This window comes from Oryzias latipes, chromosome 13 (genome assembly GCF_002234675.1).
Source record: "Oryzias latipes chromosome 13, ASM223467v1".
Lineage (NCBI taxonomy): Eukaryota > Metazoa > Chordata > Actinopteri > Beloniformes > Adrianichthyidae > Oryzias > Oryzias latipes.
This window is the reverse complement of record NC_019871.2, coordinates 13,647,831-13,674,119: the sequence shown is the minus strand read 5'-3', so window position 1 is coordinate 13,674,119 and position 26,289 is coordinate 13,647,831. Positions and strand designations below refer to the sequence as shown.

The 26,289-nt window shown below is 41.1% G+C and overlaps 14 non-coding genes across 14 annotated transcripts; all 14 read right to left on the bottom strand.

The window, feature by feature from the left end:
* Positions 1-2,167: 2,167 nt before the first annotated feature.
* Positions 2,168-2,239, bottom strand: trnac-gca. The gene has a single exon. It is a non-coding gene; the product is annotated as a tRNA-Cys (tRNA).
* Positions 2,240-5,291: 3,052 nt separating this feature from the next.
* trnac-gca lies at positions 5,292-5,363 on the bottom strand. Its single transcript has one exon. It is a non-coding gene; the product is annotated as a tRNA-Cys (tRNA).
* Positions 5,364-9,068: 3,705 nt separating this feature from the next.
* trnac-gca lies at positions 9,069-9,140 on the bottom strand. The gene has a single exon. It is a non-coding gene; the product is annotated as a tRNA-Cys (tRNA).
* A 3,052-nt stretch (positions 9,141-12,192) lies between these two features.
* On the bottom strand, positions 12,193-12,264 carry trnac-gca. Its single transcript has one exon. It is a non-coding gene; the product is annotated as a tRNA-Cys (tRNA).
* A 1,435-nt stretch (positions 12,265-13,699) lies between these two features.
* trnac-gca lies at positions 13,700-13,771 on the bottom strand. Its single transcript has one exon. It is a non-coding gene; the product is annotated as a tRNA-Cys (tRNA).
* Positions 13,772-14,461: 690 nt separating this feature from the next.
* Positions 14,462-14,533, bottom strand: trnac-gca. The gene has a single exon. It is a non-coding gene; the product is annotated as a tRNA-Cys (tRNA).
* Positions 14,534-15,967: 1,434 nt separating this feature from the next.
* On the bottom strand, positions 15,968-16,039 carry trnac-gca. Its single transcript has one exon. It is a non-coding gene; the product is annotated as a tRNA-Cys (tRNA).
* A 3,170-nt stretch (positions 16,040-19,209) lies between these two features.
* On the bottom strand, positions 19,210-19,281 carry trnac-gca. Its single transcript has one exon. It is a non-coding gene; the product is annotated as a tRNA-Cys (tRNA).
* Positions 19,282-19,963: 682 nt separating this feature from the next.
* Positions 19,964-20,035, bottom strand: trnac-gca. The gene has a single exon. It is a non-coding gene; the product is annotated as a tRNA-Cys (tRNA).
* Positions 20,036-20,712: 677 nt separating this feature from the next.
* trnac-gca lies at positions 20,713-20,784 on the bottom strand. The gene has a single exon. It is a non-coding gene; the product is annotated as a tRNA-Cys (tRNA).
* Positions 20,785-21,475: 691 nt separating this feature from the next.
* Positions 21,476-21,547, bottom strand: trnac-gca. Its single transcript has one exon. It is a non-coding gene; the product is annotated as a tRNA-Cys (tRNA).
* Positions 21,548-22,978: 1,431 nt separating this feature from the next.
* Positions 22,979-23,050, bottom strand: trnac-gca. The gene has a single exon. It is a non-coding gene; the product is annotated as a tRNA-Cys (tRNA).
* A 2,193-nt stretch (positions 23,051-25,243) lies between these two features.
* Positions 25,244-25,315, bottom strand: trnac-gca. Its single transcript has one exon. It is a non-coding gene; the product is annotated as a tRNA-Cys (tRNA).
* Positions 25,316-26,005: 690 nt separating this feature from the next.
* On the bottom strand, positions 26,006-26,077 carry trnac-gca. The gene has a single exon. It is a non-coding gene; the product is annotated as a tRNA-Cys (tRNA).
* Positions 26,078-26,289: the final 212 nt, after the last annotated feature.

The following is a 26,289-nucleotide window of genomic DNA, read 5'->3' as shown; positions in this document are numbered from 1 at the left end:
TTTCAAGGTTTAAGAATACTTAACCCTTGTGCTATCCTAGGCACTTTGATGTTGGGAGTTGGGTCATCTAGACCCACCAGACAGTGCTCTGAACCTTTTTTCTTCAATGATTTGTGATCTAAAACTGGTGTCCATGGATTACATGAAATCTTTCCACCTTTATCCACCTTTGTCATGGTATGGAGAACACGTCAATCTAAGGCTACGTTCACACTGCAGGCTGAAACGACCCAATTCCGAATTTTTTCCCCCTAAGCGGCCCAATTCCGACCTTTTCATGACAGTCTGAATGACACAGATCCGATCTTTTCAATTGGGACCCAGGCCCCGTGGGTTTGCCGTCCTGATTCCGAATTGTAGCCGTTCTTTTGAATTGCGACCGCCGTCTGACCGGCCAGGCGACTTGATTCCGAACTGTACGTCATCGACACGCAACAAACGTCATCATTTTGCGTTAAAGTAGGCGGGAACGAGAACGTAAACATCAACCATGGTGGACGATGCTGCTGAGATCAGTCAGTGGAAGGGAAGCGAGATCCCCGATTGGATAAATATTTGGGCTGATCGCTCTTTTCAGGCCAAACTCCAGGGCTCTTATTGCAACTGGGCGGTTTTTGAAAAAATTTCCAGATAAAATGGCAGAGCGTGGTGTTGAACCTTTACCGCGATAACTTTTTTTTCTTTCTCCCCTTTGACCGTGCTCAAGGGGGACCCGAGGCGATCCTCCTCCCTGTTCTGATCCTTAGATTCTCCAGAACGGGTTAATAAAGAGTCCATAGCATTTATTTTGGGGGAAACCTTCTTTTATTACCGTCCTCCGTAACACACAACATGAATGCGCGCACACACTCCCCCCCCCCCCCCCTATTCTCTATCGCGGCACGCGCTTGCACACACGCGGGCGAGCGGCTCCAACACATACACATTTCCATTCCACAACAGTGGGTACAGACGATCCAGACTCCATTGCCTTCTTAAAATGAGAAGATTGTAATTGTGCTGCTCCTTCGTGAAAATAAATTTAATATTGCAAAAAGAGCTCCGCTTTGACAACACTGTTGTTGACATCCGCTCCGCAAACAAGTGACGTCGTTCACCGTTGAGTATTCTTCTGGCTTCTGCGCATGCGGGTCTCGTTTGGGTCGTGTCACGGTCACACTGGAGATCACAAAAGTTCGGATTTACTTGGAAATGTGAACGGTCTAGCAAACAATTCAGATTTTTTCAAAAAATCCGAATTGAGCATTAAGCCCTGCAGTGTGAACGTAGCCTATGATGGCAGAAGGGTTAAATGTGTTTTGTATTGTTTTTCAATCATGCAGGTATTATTCTGAGGTGTACATGGTGTAAATGCTGGACCTACAAGAAAAGATGTAAAAGCTGAACTGGGGACCTCTTGATTTGATATTTAAAATGTATAGATTAAACACAGAATAATTTTGTGTGATTTGTCTGAATGTTCAGAGGCTTTCTTAGATAGCACATAGCTGTGCCAAAAAAGGGACCTCACCCCCTATCTCAGAGTTCTACACATTAGGGGCATGCTATGTCACTTCGAGTTTGTAGATTCAAAAAGAATTCTGGTCTTTGGTTGAGCTGAATTATTATGCAAATCTTTGAATATAAGTTGTCAGTGGAAAGCGGGTACACCTGATTTTGTCTTATTCATGTAACTGGTCAGAGGCTTTCTTTCAAAAAACTCCTTGAAGTATGTAGTGCATTGGTTCAGTGGTCTGAAAATACGTCAACTGTGATTTGATACTGGAAATGCTCACGTTTCACAATGAGGGGGCATCCAGTGTTGAACTGGGGACCGCTTGACCTGCAGTCAAATGCTCTTTCACTGAGATTGAACCCAACATAGAAGATGCTCATGAAAATGGGTCCTCCCTGCCTATTGCAGCATTTCTGCAAAGACTGAAACAACCTATCACACTTCAAATTGGGGGATTCAAAAAGACATTTAGTCTTTGTTTTCTTTAAATTTTATTTGAAATTGCAAATGTATAGATTGAATGGCTAACATGTACACATGTGTTTGATTTATTTGTCTGAATGTGGAGTGGCTTCTTCTAATTATAGGTCTTTGAAGTGGTGTATTCATTGAGGGAAATTTTACAATTTTAATGGAGATGTTAGCATTTTAATCCTGAGTTTTAAAGTGAGCAGGGGGCACCCAGAGTTGAACTGGGGACCTCTTGATCTGCAGTCAAATGCTCTACCACTGAGCTATACCCCCACAACAAAAGCTGTGCCTAAGAAGGGACCTCACCCCCCTATCTTGGAGTACTACACATTAGGGGCATGCTATGTCACTTCGAGTTAGTAGATTTAAAAGGAATTCTGGTCTTTGGTTGAACTGAATTATTATGCGAATCTTTGAATATAAGTTGTCAGTGGAAAGCGGGTACACCTGATTTTGTCTTATTCATGTAACTGGTCAGATGCTTTCTTTCAAAAAACTCCTTGAAGTATGTAGTGCATTGGTTCAGTGGTCTGAAAATACGTCAACTGTGATTTGATACTGGAAATGCTCACGTTTCACAATGAGGGGGCATCCAGTGTTGAACTGGGGACTGCTTGACCTGCAGTCAAATGCTCTTTTACTGAGATTGAACCCAACATAGAAGAAACTCATGAAAATGGGTCCTCCCTGCCTATTGCAGCATTTCTGCAAAGGCTGAGACAACCTACCACACTTCAAATTGGGGGATTCAAAAAGACATCTAGTCTTTGTTTTCTTTAAATTTTATTTGAAATTGCGAATGTATAGATTGAATGTCAAACATGTACACATGAATTTGTCTGAATGTGGAGTGGCTTGCTCTAATAATAAGTCTTTGAAGTGGTGTATTGATTGAGGGAAATTTTACAATTTTAATGGAGATGTTAGCATTTTAATCCTAAGGTTTAAAGTGAGCAGGGGGCACCCAGAGTTGAACTGGAGACCTCTTGATCTGCAGTCAAATGCTCTACCGCTGAGCTATACCCCCACAACAAAATCTGTGCCAAAAAAGGGACCTCACCCCCCTAACTTGGAGTACTACACATTAGGGGCATGCTATGTCACTTCGAGTTAGTAGATTTAAAAGGAATTGTGGTCTTTGGTTGAACTGAATTATTATGCGAATCTTTGAAAAGAAGTTGTCAGTGGAAAGCGGGTACACCTGATTTTGTCTTATTCATGTAACTGGTCAGAGGCTTTCTTTCAAAAAACTCCTTGAAGTATGTAGTGCATTGGTTCAGTGGTCTGAAAATATGTCAACTGTGATTTGATACTGGAAATGCTCATGTATCACAATGAGGGAGCACCCAGTGTTGAACTAGGGACCTCTTGATCTGCAGTCAAATGCTCTACCACTGAGCTATACCCCCACAACAAAAGCTGTGCCAAAAAAGGAACCTCATCCCCCTATCTTCGAGTACTATACATTAGGGCAGGGGTGGGCAATTCCAGGCCTCGAGGGCCGGTGTGTCTGCATGATTTCCAGATAGTCTTGCCCTACTCATGGCTGATTACCTGGTTCAGGTGTGTCCAGCCAATAATCTTGCCCTACTCATGGCTGATTACCTGCTTCCGGTGTGTCCAGCCAATTAGAACATGCCAGAGCAGGGTATGCTGGAAAACATGCAGGAATGCGGCCCTCAGTGCCCACCTCTGCATTAGGGGCATGCTATGTCACTTCGAGTTAGTATATTTAAAAATAATACTGATCTTTGGTTGAACTGAATTATTATGCGAATCTTTGAATATAAGTTGTCAGTGGAAAGCGGGTACACCTGATTTTGTCTTATTCATGTAACTGGTCAGAGGCTTTCTTTCAAAAAACTCCTTGAAGTATGTAGTGCATTGGTTCAGTGGTCTGAAAATAAGTAAACTGATTTGATACTGGAAGTGCTCAAGTATCACAATGAGGAAGCACCCAGAGTTGAACTAGGGACCTCTTGATCTGCAGTCAAATGCTCTACCACTGAGCTATACCCCCACAACAAAAGCTGTGCCAAAAAAGGGACCTCACCCCCCTATCTTCGAGTACTATACATTAGGGGCATGCTATGTCACTTCGAGTTAGTAGATTTAAAAGGAATTGTGGTCTTTGGTTGAACTGAATTATTATGCGAATCTTTGAAAAGAAGTTGTCAGTGGAAAGCGGGTACACCTGATTTTGTCTTATTCATGTAACTGGTCAGAGGCTTTCTTTCAAAAAACTCCTTGAAGTATGTAGTGCATTGGTTCAGTGGTCTGAAAATACGTCAACTGTGATTTGATACTGGAAATGCTCACGTTTCACAATGAGGGAGCACCCAGAGTTGAACTAGGGACCTCTTGATCTGCAGTCAAATGCTCTACCACTGAGCTATACCCCCACAACAAAAGCTGTGCCAAAAAAGGGACCTCACCCCCCTATCTTCGAGTACTATACATTAGGGCAGGGGTGGGCAATTCCAGGCCTCGAGGGCCGGTGTGTCTGCAAGATTTCCAGATAGTCTTGCCCTACTCATGGCTGATTACCTGGTTCAGGTGTGTCCAGCCAATAATCTTGCCCTACTCATGGCTGATTACCTGCTTCCGGTGTGTCCAGCCAATTAGAACATGCCAGAGCAGGGTATGCTGGAAAACATGCAGGAATGCGGCCCTCAGTGCCCACCTCTGCATTAGGGGCATGCTATGTCACTTCGAGTTAGTAGATTTAAAAATAATACTGGTCTTTGGTTGAACTGAATTATTATGCGAATCTTTGAATATAAGTTGTCAGTGGAAAGCGGGTACACCTGATTTTGTCTTATTCATGTAACTGGTCAGAGGCTTTCTTTCAAAAAACTCCTTGAAGTATGTAGTGCATTGGTTCAGTGGTCTGAAAATACGTCAACTGTGATTTGATACTGGAAATGCTCACGTTTCACAATGAGGGTGCATCCAGTGTTGAACTGGGGACTGCTTGACCTGCAGTCAAATGCCCTTTCACTGAGATTGAACCCAACATAGAAGATGTTCATGAAAATGGGTCCTCCCTGCCTATTGCAGCATTTCTGCAAAGCCTGACAAAACCTACCACACTTCAAATTGGTGGATTCAAAAATACATCTAGTCTTTGTTTTCTTTAAATTTCATTTGAAATTGCGACTTCATAGATTGAATAGCAAACATGTACAACATGAATTTGTTTTATTTGTCTGAATGTTGAGTGGCAAGTTCTAATAATTGGTCTTTGAAGTGGTGTATTGTTTGAGGGAAATTTTACAATATTAATGGAGGTGTTAGCATTTTAATCCTGAGGTTTAAAGTGAGCAGGGGGCACCCAGAGTTGAACTGGGGACCTCTTGATCTGCAGTCAAATGCTCTACCACTGAGCTATACCCCCACAAGAAAAGCTGTGCCTAAGAAGGGACCTCACCCCCTATCTTGGAGTACTACACATTAGGGGCATGCTATGTCACTTCGAGTTAGTAGATTTAAAAAGAATTCTGGTCTTTGGTTGAGCTGAATTACTATGCGAATCTTTGAATATAAGTTGTTGGTGGAAAGCGGGTACACCTGATTTTGTCTTATTCATGTAACTGGTCAGAGGCTTTCTTTCAAAAAACTCCTTGAAGTATGTAGTGCATTGGTTCAGTGGTCTGAAAATACATCAACTGTGATTCGATACTGGAAATGCTCACGTTTCACAATGAGGGGGCATCCAGTGTTGACCTGGGCACTGCTTGACCTGCAGTCAAATGCTCTTTCACTGAGATTGAACCCAAAATAGAAGATGCTCATGAAAATGGGTCCTCCCTGCCTATTGAAGCATTTCTGCAAAGGCTGAGACAACCTACCACACTTCAAATTGGGGGATTCAAAGAGACATGTAGTCTTTGTTTTCTTTAAATTTTATTTGAAATTGCGAATGTATAGATTGAATGTCAAACATGTACACATGAATTTGTCTGAATGTGGAGTGGCTTGCTCTAATATAAAGTCTTTGAAGTGGTGTATTGATTGAGGGAAATTTTACAATTTTAATGGAGATGTTAGTATTTTAATCCTGAGGTTTAAAATGAGCAGGGGGCACCCAGAGTTGAGCTGGGGACCTCTTGATCTGCAGTCAAATGCTCTACCGCTGAGCTATACCCCCACAACAAAATCTGTGCCAAAAAAGGGACCTCACCCCCCTAACTTGGAGTACTACACATTAGGGGCATGCTATGTCACTTCGAGTTAGTAGATTTAAAAGGAATTGTGGTCTTTGGTTGAACTGAATTATTATGCGAATCTTTGAATATAAGTTGTCAGTGGAAAGCGGGTACACCTGATTTTGTCTTATTCATGTAACTGGTCAGAGGCTTTCTTTCAAAAAACTCCTTGAAGTATGTAGTGCATTGGTTCAGTGGTCTGAAAGTCCGTCAACTGTGATTTGATACTGGAAATGCTCACGTTTCACAATGAGGGGGCATCCAGTGTTGAACTGGGGACTGCTTGACCTGCAGTCAAATGCTCTTTCACTGAGATTGAACTCAACATAGAAGATGCTCATGAAAATGGGTCCTCCCTGCCTATTGCAGCATTTCTGCAAAGGCTGAGACAACCTACCACACTTCAAATTGGGGGATTCAAAGAGACATGTAGTCTTTGTTTTCTTTAAATTTTATTTGAAATTGCGAATGTATACATTGAATGGCAAACATGTACACATGAATTTGTCTGAATGTGGAGTGGCTTGTTCCAATAATAAGTCTTTGAAGTGGTGTATTGATTGAGGGAAATTTTACAATTTTAATGGACATGTTAGCATTTTAATCCTGAGGTTTAAAGTGAGCAGGGGGCACCCAGAGTTGAACTGGGGACCTCTTGATCTGCAGTTAAATGCTCTACCACTGAGCTATACCCCCACAACAAAAACTTTGCCTAAAAAGGGACCTCACCCCCTATCTCGGTGTACTACACATTAGGGGCATGCTATGTCACTTCGAGTTAGTAGATTTAAAAAGAATTCTGGTCTTTGGTTGAGCTGAATTATTATGCGAATCTTTGAAAAGAAGTTGTCAGTGGAAAGCGGGTACACCTGATTTTGTCTTATTCATGTAACTGGTCAGAGGCTTTCTTTCAAAAAACTCCTTGAAGTATGTAGTGCATTGGTTCAGTGGTCTGAAAATCCGTCAACTGTGATTTGATACTGGAAATGCTCATGTTTCACAATGAGGGGGCATCCAGTGTTGAACTGGGGACTGCTTGACCTGCAGTCAAATGCTCTTTCACTGAGATTGAACCCAACATAGAAGATGCTCATGAAAATGGGTCCTCCCTGCCTATTGCAGCATTTCTGCAAAGGCTGAGACAACCTACCACACTTCAAATTGGGGGATTCAAAAAGACATGTAGTCTTTGTTTTCTTTAAATTTTATTTGAAATTGCGAATGTATAGATTGAATGTCAAACATGTACACATGAATTTTTCTGAATGTGGAGTGGCTTGCTCTAATATTAAGTCTTTGAAGTGGTGTATTGATTGAGGGAAATTTTACAATTTTAATGGAGATGTTAGCATTTTAATCCTGAGGTTTAAAATGAGCAGGGGGCACCCAGAGTTGAGCTGGGGACCTCTTGATCTGCAGTCAAATGCTCTACCGCTGAGCTATACCCCCACAACAAAATCTGTGCAAAAAAAGGGACCTCACCCCCCTAACTTGGAGTACTACACATTAGGGGCATGCTATGTCACTTCGAGTTAGTAGATTTAAAAGGAATTCTGGTCTTTGGTTGAACTGAATTATTATGCGAATCTTTGAATATAAGTTGTCAGTGGAAAGCGGGTACACCTGATTTTGTCTTATTCATGTGACTGGTCAGAGGCTTTCTTTCAAAAAACTCCTTGAAGTATGTAGTGCATTGGTTCAGTGGTCTGAAAATACGTCAACTGTGATTTGATACTGGAAATGCTCACGTTTCACAATGAGGGGGCATCCAGTGTTGACCTGGGCACTGCTTGACCTGCAGTCAAATGCTCTTTCACTGAGATTGAACCCAACATAGAAGATGCTCATGAAAATGGGTCCTCCCTGCCTATTGAAGCATTTCTGCAAAGGCTGAGACAACCTACCACACTTCAAATTGGGGGATTCAAAGAGACATGTAGTCTTTGTTTTCTTTAAATTTTATTTGAAATTGCGAATGTATAGATTGAATGTCAAACATGTACACATGAATTTTTCTGAATGTGGAGTGGCTTGCTCTAATATTAAGTCTTTGAAGTGGTGTATTGATTGAGGGAAATTTTACAATTTTAATGGAGATGTTAGCATTTTAATCCTGAGGTTTAAAATGAGCAGGGGGCACCCAGAGTTGAGCTGGGGACCTCTTGATCTGCAGTCAAATGCTCTACCGCTGAGCTATACCCCCACAACAAAATCTGTGCCAAAAAAGGGACCTCACCCCCCTAACTTGGAGTACTACACATTAGGGGCATGCTACGTCACTTCGAGTTAGTAGATTTAAAAGGAATTGTGGTCTTTGGTTGAACTGAATTATTATGCGAATCTTTGAATATAAGTTGTCAGTGGAAAGCGGGTACACCTGATTTTGTCTTATTCATGTAACTGGTCAGAGGCTTTCTTTCAAAAAACTCCTTGAAGTATGTAGTGCATTGGTTCAGTGGTCTGAAAATACGTCAACTGTGATTTGATACTGGAAATGCTCACGTTTCACAATGAGGGGGCATCCAGTGTTGAACTGGGGACCGCTTGACCTGCAGTCAAATGCTCTTTCACTGAGATTGAACCCAACATAGAAGATGCTCATGAAAATGGGTCCTCCCTGCCTATTGCAGCATTTCTGCAAAGACTGAAACAACCTATCACACTTCAAATTGGGGGATTCAAAAAGACATTTAGTCTTTGTTTTCTTTAAATTTTATTTGAAATTGCAAATGTATAGATTGAATGGCTAACATGTACACATGTGTTTGATTTATTTGTCTGAATGTGGAGTGGCTTCTTCTAATTATAGGTCTTTGAAGTGGTGTATTCATTGAGGGAAATTTTACAATTTTAATGGAGATGTTAGCATTTTAATCCTGAGTTTTAAAGTGAGCAGGGGGCACCCAGAGTTGAACTGGGGACCTCTTGATCTGCAGTCAAATGCTCTACCACTGAGCTATACCCCCACAACAAAAGCTGTGCCTAAGAAGGGACCTCACCCCCCTATCTTGGAGTACTACACATTAGGGGCATGCTATGTCACTTCGAGTTAGTAGATTTAAAAGGAATTCTGGTCTTTGGTTGAACTGAATTATTATGCGAATCTTTGAATATAAGTTGTCAGTGGAAAGCGGGTACACCTGATTTTGTCTTATTCATGTAACTGGTCAGATGCTTTCTTTCAAAAAACTCCTTGAAGTATGTAGTGCATTGGTTCAGTGGTCTGAAAATACGTCAACTGTGATTTGATACTGGAAATGCTCACGTTTCACAATGAGGGGGCATCCAGTGTTGAACTGGGGACTGCTTGACCTGCAGTCAAATGCTCTTTTACTGAGATTGAACCCAACATAGAAGAAACTCATGAAAATGGGTCCTCCCTGCCTATTGCAGCATTTCTGCAAAGGCTGAGACAACCTACCACACTTCAAATTGGGGGATTCAAAAAGACATCTAGTCTTTGTTTTCTTTAAATTTTATTTGAAATTGCGAATGTATAGATTGAATGTCAAACATGTACACATGAATTTGTCTGAATGTGGAGTGGCTTGCTCTAATAATAAGTCTTTGAAGTGGTGTATTGATTGAGGGAAATTTTACAATTTTAAAGGAGATGTTAGCATTTTAATCCTAAGGTTTAAAGTGAGCAGGGGGCACCCAGAGTTGAACTGGAGACCTCTTGATCTGCAGTCAAATGCTCTACCGCTGAGCTATACCCCCACAACAAAATCTGTGCCAAAAAAGGGACCTCACCCCCCTAACTTGGAGTACTACACATTAGGGGCATGCTATGTCACTTCGAGTTAGTAGATTTAAAAGGAATTGTGGTCTTTGGTTGAACTGAATTATTATGCGAATCTTTGAAAAGAAGTTGTCAGTGGAAAGCGGGTACACCTGATTTTGTCTTATTCATGTAACTGGTCAGAGGCTTTCTTTCAAAAAACTCCTTGAAGTATGTAGTGCATTGGTTCAGTGGTCTGAAAATATGTCAACTGTGATTTGATACTGGAAATGCTCATGTATCACAATGAGGGAGCACCCAGTGTTGAACTAGGGACCTCTTGATCTGCAGTCAAATGCTCTACCACTGAGCTATACCCCCACAACAAAAGCTGTGCCAAAAAAGGAACCTCATCCCCCTATCTTCGAGTACTATACATTAGGGCAGGGGTGGGCAATTCCAGGCCTCGAGGGCCGGTGTGTCTGCATGATTTCCAGATAGTCTTGCCCTACTCATGGCTGATTACCTGGTTCAGGTGTGTCCAGCCAATAATCTTGCCCTACTCATGGCTGATTACCTGCTTCCGGTGTGTCCAGCCAATTAGAACATGCCAGAGCAGGGTATGCTGGAAAACATGCAGGAATGCGGCCCTCAGTGCCCACCTCTGCATTAGGGGCATGCTATGTCACTTCGAGTTAGTATATTTAAAAATAATACTGATCTTTGGTTGAACTGAATTATTATGCGAATCTTTGAATATAAGTTGTCAGTGGAAAGCGGGTACACCTGATTTTGTCTTATTCATGTAACTGGTCAGAGGCTTTCTTTCAAAAAACTCCTTGAAGTATGTAGTGCATTGGTTCAGTGGTCTGAAAATAAGTAAACTGATTTGATACTGGAAGTGCTCAAGTATCACAATGAGGAAGCACCCAGAGTTGAACCAGGGACCTCTTGATCTGCAGTCAAATGCTCTACCACTGAGCTATACCCCCACAACAAAAGCTGTGCCAAAAAAGGGACCTCACCCCCCTATCTTCGAGTACTATACATTAGGGGCATGCTATGTCACTTCGAGTTAGTAGATTTAAAAGGAATTGTGGTCTTTGGTTGAACTGAATTATTATGCGAATCTTTGAAAAGAAGTTGTCAGTGGAAAGCGGGTACACCTGATTTTGTCTTATTCATGTAACTGGTCAGAGGCTTTCTTTCAAAAAACTCCTTGAAGTATGTAGTGCATTGGTTCAGTGGTCTGAAAATACGTCAACTGTGATTTGATACTGGAAATGCTCATGTATCACAATGAGGGAGCACCCAGAGTTGAACTAGGGACCTCTTGATCTGCAGTCAAATGCTCTACCACTGAGCTATACCCCCACAACAAAAGCTGTGCCAAAAAAGGGACCTCACCCCCCTATCTTCGAGTACTATACATTAGGGCAGGGGTGGGCAATTCCAGGCCTCGAGGGCCGGTGTGTCTGCAAGATTTCCAGATAGTCTTGCCCTACTCATGGCTGATTACCTGGTTCAGGTGTGTCCAGCCAATAATCTTGCCCTACTCATGGCTGATTACCTGCTTCCGGTGTGTCCAGCCAATTAGAACATGCCAGAGCAGGGTATGCTGGAAAACATGCAGGAATGCGGCCCTCAGTGCCCACCTCTGCATTAGGGGCATGCTATGTCACTTCGAGTTAGTAGATTTAAAAATAATACTGGTCTTTGGTTGAACTGAATTATTATGCGAATCTTTGAATATAAGTTGTCAGTGGAAAGCGGGTACACCTGATTTTGTCTTATTCATGTAACTGGTCAGAGGCTTTCTTTCAAAAAACTCCTTGAAGTATGTAGTGCATTGGTTCAGTGGTCTGAAAATACGTCAACTGTGATTTGATACTGGAAATGCTCACGTTTCACAATGAGGGTGCATCCAGTGTTGAACTGGGGACTGCTTGACCTGCAGTCAAATGCCCTTTCACTGAGATTGAACCCAACATAGAAGATGTTCATGAAAATGGGTCCTCCCTGCCTATTGCAGCATTTCTGCAAAGCCTGACAAAACCTACCACACTTCAAATTGGTGGATTCAAAAATACATCTAGTCTTTGTTTTCTTTAAATTTCATTTGAAATTGCGACTTCATAGATTGAATAGCAAACATGTACAACATGAATTTGTTTTATTTGTCTGAATGTTGAGTGGCAAGTTCTAATAATTGGTCTTTGAAGTGGTGTATTGTTTGAGGGAAATTTTACAATATTAATGGAGGTGTTAGCATTTTAATCCTGAGGTTTAAAGTGAGCAGGGGGCACCCAGAGTTGAACTGGGGACCTCTTGATCTGCAGTCAAATGCTCTACCACTGAGCTATACCCCCACAAGAAAAGCTGTGCCTAAGAAGGGACCTCACCCCCTATCTTGGAGTACTACACATTAGGGGCATGCTATGTCACTTCGAGTTAGTAGATTTAAAAAGAATTCTGGTCTTTGGTTGAGCTGAATTACTATGCGAATCTTTGAATATAAGTTGTTGGTGGAAAGCGGGTACACCTGATTTTGTCTTATTCATGTAACTGGTCAGAGGCTTTCTTTCAAAAAACTCCTTGAAGTATGTAGTGCATTGGTTCAGTGGTCTGAAAATACATCAACTGTGATTCGATACTGGAAATGCTCACGTTTCACAATGAGGGGGCATCCAGTGTTGACCTGGGCACTGCTTGACCTGCAGTCAAATGCTCTTTCACTGAGATTGAACCCAAAATAGAAGATGCTCATGAAAATGGGTCCTCCCTGCCTATTGAAGCATTTCTGCAAAGGCTGAGACAACCTACCACACTTCAAATTGGGGGATTCAAAGAGACATGTAGTCTTTGTTTTCTTTAAATTTTATTTGAAATTGCGAATGTATAGATTGAATGTCAAACATGTACACATGAATTTGTCTGAATGTGGAGTGGCTTGCTCTAATATAAAGTCTTTGAAGTGGTGTATTGATTGAGGGAAATTTTACAATTTTAATGGAGATGTTAGTATTTTAATCCTGAGGTTTAAAATGAGCAGGGGGCACCGAGAGTTGAGCTGGGGACCTCTTGATCTGCAGTCAAATGCTCTACCGCTGAGCTATACCCCCACAACAAAATCTGTGCCAAAAAAGGGACCTCACCCCCCTAACTTGGAGTACTACACATTAGGGGCATGCTATGTCACTTCGAGTTAGTAGATTTAAAAGGAATTGTGGTCTTTGGTTGAACTGAATTATTATGCGAATCTTTGAATATAAGTTGTCAGTGGAAAGCGGGTACACCTGATTTTGTCTTATTCATGTAACTGGTCAGAGGCTTTCTTTCAAAAAACTCCTTGAAGTATGTAGTGCATTGGTTCAGTGGTCTGAAAATACATCAACTGTGATTCGATACTGGAAATGCTCACGTTTCACAATGAGGGGGCATCCAGTGTTGACCTGGGCACTGCTTGACCTGCAGTCAAATGCTCTTTCACTGAGATTGAACCCAACATAGAAGATGCTCATGAAAATGGGTCCTCCCTGCCTATTGAAGCATTTCTGCAAAGGCTGAGACAACCTACCACACTTCAAATTGGGGGATTCAAAGAGACATGTAGTCTTTGTTTTCTTTAGATTTTATTTGAAATTGCGAATGTATAGATTGAATGTCAAACATGTACACATGAATTTGTCTGAATGTGGAGTGGCTTGCTCGAATATTAAGTCTTTGAAGTGGTTTTTTCTTTCAGGGAAATTTTACAATTTTAATGGAGATGTTAGCATTTCAATCCTGAGGTTTAAAGTGAGCAGGGGGCACCCAGAGTTGAACTGGGGACCTCTTGATCTGCAGTCAAATGCTCTACCACTGAGCTATACCCCCACAACAAAAGCTATGCCTAAAAAGGGACCTCACCCCCTATCTCGGAGTACTACACATTAGGGGCATGCTATGTCACTTCGAGTTAGTAGATTTAAAAAGAATTCTGGTCTTTGGTTGAGCTGAATTATTATGCGAATCTTTGAATATAAGTTGTCAGTGGAAAGCGGGTACACCTGATTTTGTCTTATTCATATAACTGGTCAGAGGCTTTCTTTCAAAAAACTCCTTGAAGTATGTAGTGCATTGGTTCAGTGGTCTGAAAGTCCGTCAACTGTGATTTGATACTGGAAATGCTCACGTTTCACAATGAGGGGGCATCCAGTGTTGAACTGGGGACTGCTTGACCTGCAGTCAAATGCTCTTTCACTGAGATTGAACCCAACATAGAAGATGCTCATGAATATGGGTCCTCCCTGCCTATTGCAGCATTTCTGCAAAGGCTGAGACAACCTACCACACTTCAAATTGGGGGATTCAAAAAGACATGTAGTCTATGTTTTCTTTAAATTTTAATTGAAATTGCAAATGTATAGATTGAATGGCAAACATGTACACATGTGTTTGATTTATTTGTCTGAATGTGGAGTGGCTTGTTCTAATAATTGGTCTTTGAAGTGGTTTTTTCTTTCAGGGAAATTTTACAATTTTAATGGAGATGTTAGCATTTTAATCCTGAGGTTTAAAGTAAGCAGGGGGCACCCAGAGTTGAACTGGGGACCTCTTGATCTGCAGTCAAATGCTCTACCACTGAGCTATACCCCCACAACAAAACCTATGCCAAAAAAGGGACCTCACCCCCTATCTCGGAGTACTACACATTAGGGGCATGCTATGTCACTTCGAGTTAGTAGATTTAAAAAGAATTCTGGTCTTTGGTTGAGCTGAATTATTATGCGAATCTTTGAATATAAGTTGTCAGTGGAAAGCGGGTACACCTGATTTTGTCTTATTCATATAACTGGTCAGAGGCTTTCTTTCAAAAAACTCCTTGAAGTATGTAGTGCATTGGTTCAGTGGTCTGAAAGTCCGTCAACTGTGATTTGATACTGGAAATGCTTACGTTTCACAATGAGGGGGCATCCAGTGTTGAACTGGGGACTGCTTGACCTGCAGTCAAATGCTCTTTCACTGAGATTGAACCCAACATAGAAGATGCTCATGAAAATGGGTCCTCCCTGCCTATTGCAGCATTTCTGCAAAGGCTGAGACAAGCTACCACACTTCAAATTGGGGGATTCAAAAAGACATGTAGTCTTTGTTTTCTTTAAATTTTATTTGAAATTGCGAATGTATAGATTGAGTGGCAAACATGTACACATGAATTTGTCTGAATGTGGAGTGGCTTGTTCTAATAATAAGTCTTTGAAGTGGTATATTGATTGAGGGAAATTTTACAATTTTAATGGAGATGTTAGCATTTTAATCCTGAGGTTTAAAGTGAGCAGGGGGCACCCAGAGTTGAACTGGGGACCTCTTGACCTGCAGTCAAATGCTCTACCACTGAGCTATACCCCCACAAAAAAAACTTTGCCTAAAAAGGGACCTCACCCCCTATCTCGGAGTACTACACTTTAGGGGCATGCTATGTCACTTCGAGTTAGTAGATTTAAAAAGAATTCTGGTCTTTGGTTGAGCTGAATTATTATGCGAATCTTTTAATATAAGTTGTCAGTGGAAAGCGGGTACACCTGATTTTGTCTTATTCATATAACTGGTCAGAGGCTTTCTTTCAAAAAACTCCTTGAAGTATGTAGTGCATTGGTTCAGTGGTCTGAAAATACGTCAACTGTGATTTGATACTGGAAATGCTCACGTTTCACAATGAGGGGGCATCCAGTGTTGAACTGGGGACTGCTTGACCTGCAGTCAAATGCTCTTTCACTGAGATTGAACCCAACATAGAAGATGCTCATGAAAATGGGTCCTCCCTGCCTATTGCAGCATTTCTGCAAAGGCTGAGACAAGCTACCACACTTCAAATTGGGGGATTCAAAAAGACATGTAGTCTTTGTTTTCTTTAAATTTTATTTGAAATTGCGAATGTATAGATTGAGTGGCAAACATGTACACATGAATTTGTCTGAATGTGGAGTGGCTTGTTCTAATAAAAAGTCTTTGAAGTGGTATATTGATTGAGGGAAATTTTACAATTTTAATGGATATGTTAGCATTTTAATCCTGAGGTTTAAAGTGAGCAGGGGGCACCCAGAGTTGAACTGGGGACCTCTTGATCTGCAGTCAAATGCTCTACCACTGAGCTATACCCCCACAACAAAACCTTTGCCTAAAAAGGGACCTCACCCCCTATCTCGGAGTACTACACATTAGGGGCATGCTATGTCACTTCGAGTTAGTAGATTTAAAAAGAATTCTGGTCTTTGGTTGAGCTGAATTATTATGCGAATCTTTTAATATAAGTTGTCAGTGGAAAGCGGGTACACCTGATTTTGTCTTATTCATGTAACTGGTCAGAGGCTTTCTTTCAAAAAACTCCTTGAAATATGTAGTGCATTGGTTCAGTGGTCTGAAAATACGTCAACTGTGATTTGATACTGGAAATGCTCACGTTTCACAATGAGGGGGCATCCAGTGTTGAACTGGGGACTGCTTGACCTGCAGTCAAATGCTCTTTCACTGAGATTGAACCCAACATAGAAGATGCTCATGAAAATGGGTCCTCCCTGCCTATTGCAGCATTTCTGCAAAGGCTGAGACAACATACCACACTTCAAATTGGGGGATTCAAAAAGACATGTAGTCTTTGTTTTCTTTAAATTTTATTTGAAATTGCGAATGTATAGATTGAGTGGCAAACATGTACACATGAATTTGTCTGAATGTGGAGTGGCTTGTTCAATTTTAATGGAGATGTTAGCATTTTAATCCTGAGGTTTAAAGTGAGCAGGGGGCACCCAGAGTTGAACTGGGGACTGCTTGACCTGCAGTCAAATGCTCTTTCACTGAGATTGAACCCAACATAGAAGATGCTCATGAAAATGGGTCCTCCCTGCCTATTGCAGCATTTCTGCAAAGGCTGAGACAACCTACCACACTTCAAATTGGGGGATTCAAAAAGACATGTAGTCTTTGTTTTCTTTACATTTTATTTGAAATTGCGAATGTATAGATTGAGTGGCAAACATGTACACATGAATTTGTCTGAATGTGGAGTGGCTTGTTCAATTTTAATGGAGATGTTAGCATTTTAATCCTGAGGTTTAAAGTGAGCAGGGGGCACCCAGAGTTGAACTGGGGACCTCTTGATCTGCAGTCAAATGCTCTACCACTGAACTATACCCCCACAACAAAACCTTTGCCTAAAAAGGGACCTCACCCCCTATCTCGGAGTACTACACATTAGGGGCATGCTATGTCACTTCGAGTTAGTAGATTTAAAAAGAATTCTGGTCTTTGGTTGAGCTGAATTATTATGCGAATCTTTTAATATAAGTTGTCAGTGGAAAGCGGGTACACCTGATTTTGTCTTATTCATGTAACTGGTCAGAGGCTTTCTTTCAAAAAACTCCTTGAAATATGTAGTGCATTGGTTCAGTGGTCTGAAAATACGTCAACTGTGATTTTATACTGGAAATGCTCACGTTTCACAATGAGGGGGCATCCAGTGTTGAACTGGGGACTGCTTGACCTGCAGTCAAATGCTCTTTCACTGAGATTGAACCCAACATAGAAGATGCTCATGAAAATGGGTCCTCCCTGCCTATTGCAGCATTTCTGCAAAGGCTGAGACAACCTACCACACTTCAAATTGGGGGATTCAAAAAGACATGTAGTCTTTGTTTTCTTTAAATTGCAAATGTATAGATTGAATGGCAAACATGTACACATGTGTTTGACTTATTTGTCTGAATGTGGAGTGGCTTGTTCTAATAATGGGTCTTTGAAGTGGTTTTTTTCTTTCAGGGAAATTTTACAATTTTAATGGAGATGTTAGCATTTTCATCCTGAGGTTTAAAGTGAGCAGGGGGCACCCAGAGTTGAACTGGGGACCTCTTGATCTGCAGTCAAATGCTCTACCACTGAGCTATACCCCTACAACATAACCTTTGCCTAAAAAGGGACCTCACCCCCTATCTCGGAGTACTACACATTAGGGGCATGCTATGTCACTTCGAGTTAGTAGATTTAAAAAGAATTCTGGTCTTTGGTTGAGCTGAATTATTATGCGAATCTTTGAATATAAGTTGTCAGTGGAAAGCGGGTACACCTGATTTTGTCTTATTCATATAACTGGTCAGAGGCTTTCTTTCAAAAAACTCCTTGAAGTATGTAGTGCATTGGTTCAGTGGTCTGAAAGTCCGTCAACTGTGATTTGATACTGGAAATGCTCACGTTTCACAATGAGGGGGCATCCAGTGTTGAACTGGGGACTGCTTGACCTGCAGTCAAATGCTCTTTCACTGAGATTGAACCCAACATAGAAGATGCTCATGAAAATGGGTCCTCCCTGCCTATTGCAGCATTTCTGCAAAGGCTGAGACAACCTACCACACTTCAAATTGGGGGATTCAAAAAGACATGTAGTCTTTGTTTTCTTTACATTTTATTTGAAATTGCGAATGTATAGATTGAGTGGCAAACATGTACACATGAATTTGTCTGAATGTGGAGTGGCTTGTTCAATTTTAATGGAGATGTTAGCATTTTAATCCTGAGGTTTAAAGTGAGCAGGGGGCACCCAGAGTTGAACTGGGGACCTCTTGATCTGCAGTCAAATGCTCTACCACTGAACTATACCCCCACAACAAAACCTTTGCCTAAAAAGGGACCTCACCCCCTATCTCGGAGTACTACACATTAGGGGCATGCTATGTCACTTCGAGTTAGTAGATTTAAAAAGAATTCTGGTCTTTGGTTGAGCTGAATTATTATGCGAATCTTTTAATATAAGTTGTCAGTGGAAAGCGGGTACACCTGATTTTGTCTTATTCATGTAACTGGTCAGAGGCTTTCTTTCAAAAAACTCCTTGAAATATGTAGTGCATTGGTTCAGTGGTCTGAAAATACGTCAACTGTGATTTTATACTGGAAATGCTCACGTTTCACAATGAGGGGGCATCCAGTGTTGAACTGGGGACTGCTTGACCTGCAGTCAAATGCTCTTTCACTGAGATTGAACCCAACATAGAAGATGCTCATGAAAATGGGTCCTCCCTGCCTATTGCAGCATTTCTGCAAAGGCTGAGACAACCTACCACACTTCAAATTGGGGGATTCAAAAAGACATGTAGTCTTTGTTTTCTTTAAATTGCAAATGTATAGATTGAATGGCAAACATGTACACATGTGTTTGACTTATTTGTCTGAATGTGGAGTGGCTTGTTCTAATAATGGGTCTTTGAAGTGGTTTTTTTCTTTCAGGGAAATTTTACAATTTTAATGGAGATGTTAGCATTTTCATCCTGAGGTTTAAAGTGAGCAGGGGGCACCCAGAGTTGAACTGGGGACCTCTTGATCTGCAGTCAAATGCTCTACCACTGAGCTATACCCCCACAACATAACCTTTGCCTAAAAAGGGACCTCACCCCCTATCTCGGAGTACTACACATTAGGGGCATGCTATGTCACTTCGAGTTAGTAGATTTAAAAAGAATTCTGGTCTTTGGTTGAGCTGAATTATTATGCGAATCTTTGAATATAAGTTGTCAGTGGAAAGCGGGTACACCTGATTTTGTCTTATTCATATAACTGGTCAGAGGCTTTCTTTCAAAAAACTCCTTGAAGTATGTAGTGCATTGGTTCAGTGGTCTGAAAGTCCGTCAACTGTGATTTGATACTGGAAATGCTCACGTTTCACAATGAGGGGGCATCCAGTGTTGAACTGGGGACTGCTTGACCTGCAGTCAAATGCTCTTTCACTGAGATTGAACCCAACATAGAAGATGCTCATGAAAATGGGTCCTCCCTGCCTATTGCAGAATTTCTGCAAAGGCTGAGACAACCTACCACACTTCAAATTGGGGGATTCAAAAAGACATGTAGTTTTTGTTTTCTTTAAATTTTATTTGAAATTGCGAATGTATAGATTGAATGGCAAACATGTACACATGTGCTTGATTTATTTGTCTGAATGTGGAGTGGCTTGTTCTAATAATGGGTCTTTGAAGTGTTTTTTTCTTTCAGGGAAATTTTAATGGATATGTTAGCATTTTAATCCTGAGGTTTAAAGTGAGCAGGGGGCACCCAGAGTTGAACTGGGGACCTCTTGATCTGCAGTCAAATGCTCTACCACTGAGCTATACCCCCACAACAAAACCTTTGCCTAAAAAGGGACCTCACCCCTATCTCGGAGTACTACACATTAGGGGCATGCTATGTCACTTCGAGTTAGTAGATTTAAAAAGAATTCTGGTCTTTGGTTGAGCTGAATTATTATGCGAATCTTTGAATATAAGTTGTCAGTGGAAAGCGGGTACACCTGATTTTGTCTTATTCATATAACTGGTCAGAGGCTTTCTTTCAAAAAACTCCTTGAAGTATGTAGTGCATTGGTTCAGTGGTCTGAAAATACGTCAACTGTGATTTGATACTGGAAATGCTCACGTTTCACAATGAGGGGGCATCCAGTGTTGAACTGGGGACTGCTTGACCTGCAGTCAAATGCCCTTTCACTGAGATTGAACCCAACATAGAAGATGCTCATGAAAATGGGTCCTCCCTGCCTATTGCAGCATTTCTGCAAAGGCTGAGACAACCTACCACACTTCAAATTGGGGGATTCAAAAAGACATGTAGTCTTTGTTTTCTTTAAATTGCGAATGTATAGATTGAATGGCAAACATGTACACAAGTGTTTGCTTTATTTGTCTGAATGTGGAGTGGCTTGTTCTAATAATGGGTCTTTGAAGTGGTTTTTTTCTTTCAGGGAAATTTTACAATTTTAATGGAGATGTAGCATTTTAATCCTGAGGTTTAAGGTGAGCAGGGGGCACCCAGAGTTGAACTGGGGACCTCTTGATCTGCAGTCAAATGCTCTACCACTGAGCTATACCCCCACAACAAAACCTTTGCCTAAAAAGGGACCTCACCCCCTATCTCGGAGTACTACACATTAGGGGCATGCTATGTCACTTCGAGTTAGTAGATTTAAAAAGAATTCTGGTCTTTGGTTGAGCTGAATTATTATGCGAATCTTTTAATATAAGTTGTCAGTGGAAAGCGGGTACACCTGATTTTGTCTTATTCATGTAACTGGTCAGAGGCTTTCTTTCAAAAAACTCCTCGAAATATGTAGTGCATTGGTTCAGTGGTCTGAAAATACGTCAACTGTGATTTGATACTGGAAATGCTCACGTTTCACAATGAGGGGGCATCCAGTGTTGAACTGGGGACTGCTTGACCTGCAGTCAAATGCTCTTTCACTGAGATTGAACCCAACATAGAAGATGCTCATGAAAATGGGTCCTCCCTGCCTATTGCAGCATTTCTGCAAAGGCTGAGACAACCTACCACACTTCAAATTGGGGGATTCAAAAAGACATGTAGTCTTTGTTTTCTTTAAATTTTATTTGAAATTGCGAATGTATAGATTGAATGGCAAACATGTACACATGTGTTTGCTTTATTTGTCTGAATGTGGAGTGGCTTGTTCTAATAATGGGTCTTTGAAGTGGTTTTTTTCTTTCAGGGAAATTTTACAATTTTAATGGAGATGTTAGCATTTTAATCCTGAGGTTTAAGGTGAGCAGGGGGCACCCAGAGTTGAACTGGGGACCTCTTGATCTGCAGTCAAATGCTCTACCACTGAGCTATACCCCCACGACAAAACCTTTGCCTAAAAAGGGACCTCACCCCCTATCTCGGAGTACTACACATTAGGGGCATGCTATGTCACTTCGAGTTAGTAGATTTAAAAAGAATTCTGGTCTTTGGTTGAGCTGAATTATTATGCGAATCTTTTAATATAAGTTGTCAGTGGAAAGCGGGTACACCTGATTTTGTCTTATTCATGTAACTGGTCAGAGGCTTTCTTTCAAAAAACTCCTCGAAATATGTAGTGCATTGGTTCAGTGGTCTGAAAATACGTCAACTGTGATTTGATACTGGAAATGCTCACGGTTTCACAATGAGGGGGCATCCAGTGTTGAACTGGGGACTGCTTGACCTGCAGTCAAATGCTCTTTCACTGAGATTGAACCCAACATAGAAGATGCTCATGAAAATGGGTCCTCCCTGCCTATTGCAGCATTTCTGCAAAGGCTGAGACAACCTACCACACTTCAAATTGGGGGATTCAAAAAGACATGTAGTCTTTGTTTTCTTTAAATTTTATTTGAAATTGCGAATGTATAGATTGAATGGCAAACATGTACACATGTGTTTGATTTATTTGTCTGAATGTGGAGTGGCTTGTTCTAATAATGGGTCTTTGAAGTGGTTTTTTCTTTCAGGGAAATTTTACAATTTTAATGGAGATGTTAGCATTTTAATCCTGAGGTTTAAAGTAAGCAGGGGGCACCCAGAGTTTAACTGGGGACCTCTTGATCTGCAGTCAAATGCTCTACCACTGAGCTATACTCCCACAACAAAACCTTTGCCTAAAAAGGGACCTCACCCCCTATCTCAGAGTACTACACATTAGGGGCATGCTATGTCACTTCGAGTTAGTAGATTTAAAAAGAATTCTGGTCTTTGGTTGAGCTGAATTATTATGCAAATCTTTTAATATAAGTTGTCAGTGGAAAGCGGGTACACCTGATTTTGTCTTATTCATGTAACTGGTCAGAGGCTTTCTTTCAAAAAACTCCTTGAAGTATGTAGTGCATTGGTTCAGTGGTCTGAAAATACGTCAACTGTGATTTGATACTGGAAATGCTCACGTTTCACAATGAGGGGGCATCCAGTGTTGAACTGGGGACTGCTTGACCTGCAGTCAAATGCTCTTTCACTGAGATTGAACCCAACATAGAAGATGCTCATGAAAATGGGTCCTCCCTGCCTATTGCAGCATTTCTGCAAAGGCTGAGACAAGCTACCACACTTCAAATTGGGGGATTCAAAAAGACATGTAGTCTTTGTTTTCTTTAAATTGCGAATGTATAGATTGAATGGCAAACATGTACACATGAATTTGTCTGAATGTGGAGTGGCTTGTTCTAATAATAAGTCTTTGAAGTGTATATTGATTGAGGGAAATTTTACAATTTTAATGGAGATGTTAGCATTTTAATCCTGAGGTTTAAAGTGATCAGGGGGCACCCAGAGTTGAACTGGGGACCTCTTGATCTGCAGTCAAATGCTCTACCACTGAGCTATACCCCCACAAAAAAAACTTTGCCTAAAAAGGGACCTCACCCCCTATCTCGGAGTACTACACTTTAGGGGCATGCTATGTCACTTCGAGTTAGTAGATTTAAAAAGAATTCTGGTCTTTGGTTGAGCTGAATTATTATGCAAATCTTTGAATATAAGTTGTCAGTGGAAAGCGGGTACACCTGATTTTGTCTTATTCATATAACTGGTCAGAGGCTTTCTTTCAAAAAACTCCTTGAAGTATGTAGTGCATTGGTTCAGTGGTCTGAAAGTCCGTCAACTGTGATTTGATACTGGAAATGCTCACGTTTCACAATGAGGGGGCATCCAGTGTTGAACTGGGGACTGCTTGACCTGCAGTCAAATGCTCTTTCACTGAGATTGAACCCAACATAGAAGATGCTCATGAAAATGGGTCCTCCCTGCCTATTGCAGCATTTCTGCAAAGGCTGAGACAACCTACCACACTTCAAATTGGGGATTCAAAAAGACATGTAGTCTTTGTTTTCTTTAAATTGCGAATGTATAGATTGAATGGCAAACATGTACACATGTGTTTGATTTATTTGTCTGAATGTGGAGTGGCTTGTTCTAATAATGGGTCTTTGAAGTGGATTTTCTTTCAGGGAAATTTTACAATTTTAATGGAAATGTTAGCATTTTAATCCTGAGGTTTAAAGTGAGCAGGGGCACCCAGAGTTGAACTGGGGACCTCTTGATCTGCAGTCAAATGCTCTACCACTGAGCTATACCCCCACAACAAAACCTTTGCCTAAAAAGGGACCTCACCCCCTATCTCGGAGTACTACACATTAGGGGCATGCTATGTCACTTCGAGTTAGTAGATTTAAAAAGAATTCTGGTCTTTGGTTGAGCTGAATTATTATGCGAATCTTTGAATATAAGTTGTCAGTGGAAAGCGGGTACACCTGATTTTGTCTTATTCATATAACTGGTCAGAGGCTTTCTTTCAAAAAACTCCTTGAAGTATGTAGTGCATTGGTTCAGTGGTCTGAAAGTCCGTCAACTGTGATTTGATACTGGAAATGCTCACGTTTCACAATGAGGGGGCATCCAGTGTTGAACTGGGGACTGCTTGACCTGCAGTCAAATGCTCTTTCACTGAGATTGAACCCAACATAGAAGATGCTCATGAAAATGGGTCCTCCCTGCCTATTGCAGCATTTCTGCAAAGGCTGAGACAACCTACCACACTTCAAATTGGGGGATTCAAAAAGACATGTAGTCTTTGTTTTCTTTAAATTTTATTGAAATTGCGAATGTATAATTGAATGGCAAACATGTACACATGTGCTTGATTTATTTGTCTGAATGTGGAGTGGCTTGTTCTAATAATGGGTCTTTGAAGTGGTTTTTTTCTTTCAGGGAAATTTTACAATTTTAATGGAGATGTTAGCATTTTAATCCTGAGGTTTAAAGTGAGCAGGGGCACCCAGAGTTGAACTGGGACCTCTTGATCTGCAGTCAAATGCTCTACCACTGAGCTATACCCCCACAACAAAACCTTTGCCTAAAAAGGGACCTCACCCCCTATCTCGGAGTACTACACATTAGGGGCATGCTATGTCACTTCGAGTTAGTAGATTTAAAAAGAATTCTGGTCTTTGGTTGAGCTGAATTATTATGCGAATCTTTGAATATAAGTTGTCAGTGGAAAGCGGGTACACCTGATTTTGTCTTATTCATATAACTGGTCAGAGGCTTTCTTTCAAAAAACTCCTTGAAGTATGTAGTGCATTGGTTCAGTGGTCTGAAAGTCCGTCAACTGTGATTTGATACTGGAAATGCTCACGTTTCACAATGAGGGGGCATCCAGTGTTGAACTGGGGACTGCTTGACCTGCAGTCAAATGCTCTTTCACTGAGATTGAACCCAACATAGAAGATGCTCATGAAAATGGGTCCTCCCTGCCTATTGCAGCATTTCTGCAAAGGCTGAGACAACCTACCACACTTCAAATTGGGGGATTCAAAAAGACATGTAGTCTTTGTTTTCTTTAAATTTATTTGAAATTGCAATGTATAGATTGAATGGCAAACATGTACACATGTGTTTGATTTATTTGTCTGAATGTGGAGTGGCTTGTTCTAATAATGGGTCTTTGAAGTGGTTTTTTCTTTCAGGGAAATTTTACAATTTAATGGAGATGTTAGCATTTTAATCCTGAGGTTTAAAGTGAGCAGGGGGCACCCAGAGTTGAACTGGGGACCTCTTGATCTGCAGTCAAATGCTCTACCACTGAGCTATACCCCCACAACAAAACCTTTGCCTAAAAAGGGACCTCACCCCCTATCTCGGAGTACTACACATTAGGGGCATGCTATGTCACTTCGAGTTAGTAGATTTAAAAAGAATTCTGGTCTTTGGTTGAGCTGAATTATTATGCGAATCTTTGAATATAAGTTGTCAGTGGAAAGCGGGTACACCTGATTTTGTCTTATTCATGTAACTGGTCAGAGGCTTTCTTTCAAAAAACTCCTTGAAGTATGTAGTGCATTGGTTCAGTGGTCTGAAAATACGTCAACTGTGATTTGATACTGGAAATGCTCACGTTTCACAATGAGGGGGCATCCAGTGTTGAACTGGGGACTGCTTGACCTGCAGTCAAATGCTCTTTCACTGAGATTGAACCCAACATAGAAGATGCTCATGAAAATGGGTCCTCCCTGCCTATTGCAGCATTTCTGCAAAGGCTGAGACAACCTACCACACTTCAAATTGGGGGATTCAAAAAGACATGTAGTCTTTGTTTTCTTTAAATTTTATTTGAAATTGCGAATGTATAGATTGAATGGCAAACATGTACACATGTGTTTGATTTATTTGTCTGAATGTGGAGTGGCTTGTTCTAATAATGGGTCTTTGAAGTGGTTTTTTCTTTCAGGGAAATTTTACAATTTTAATGGAGATGTTAGCATTTTAATCCTGAGGTTTAAAGTGAGCAGGGGGCACCCAGAGTTGAACTGGGGACCTCTTGATCTGCAGTCAAATGCTCTACCACTGAGCTATACCCCCACAACAAAACCTTTGCCTAAAAAGGGACCTCACCCCTATCTCGGAGTACTACACATTAGGGGCATGCTATGTCACTTCGAGTTAGTAGATTTAAAAAGAATTCTGGTCTTTGGTTGAGCTGAATTATTATGCGAATCTTTGAATATAAGTTGTCAGTGGAAAGCGGGTACACCTGATTTTGTCTTATTCATATAACTGGTCAGAGGCTTTCT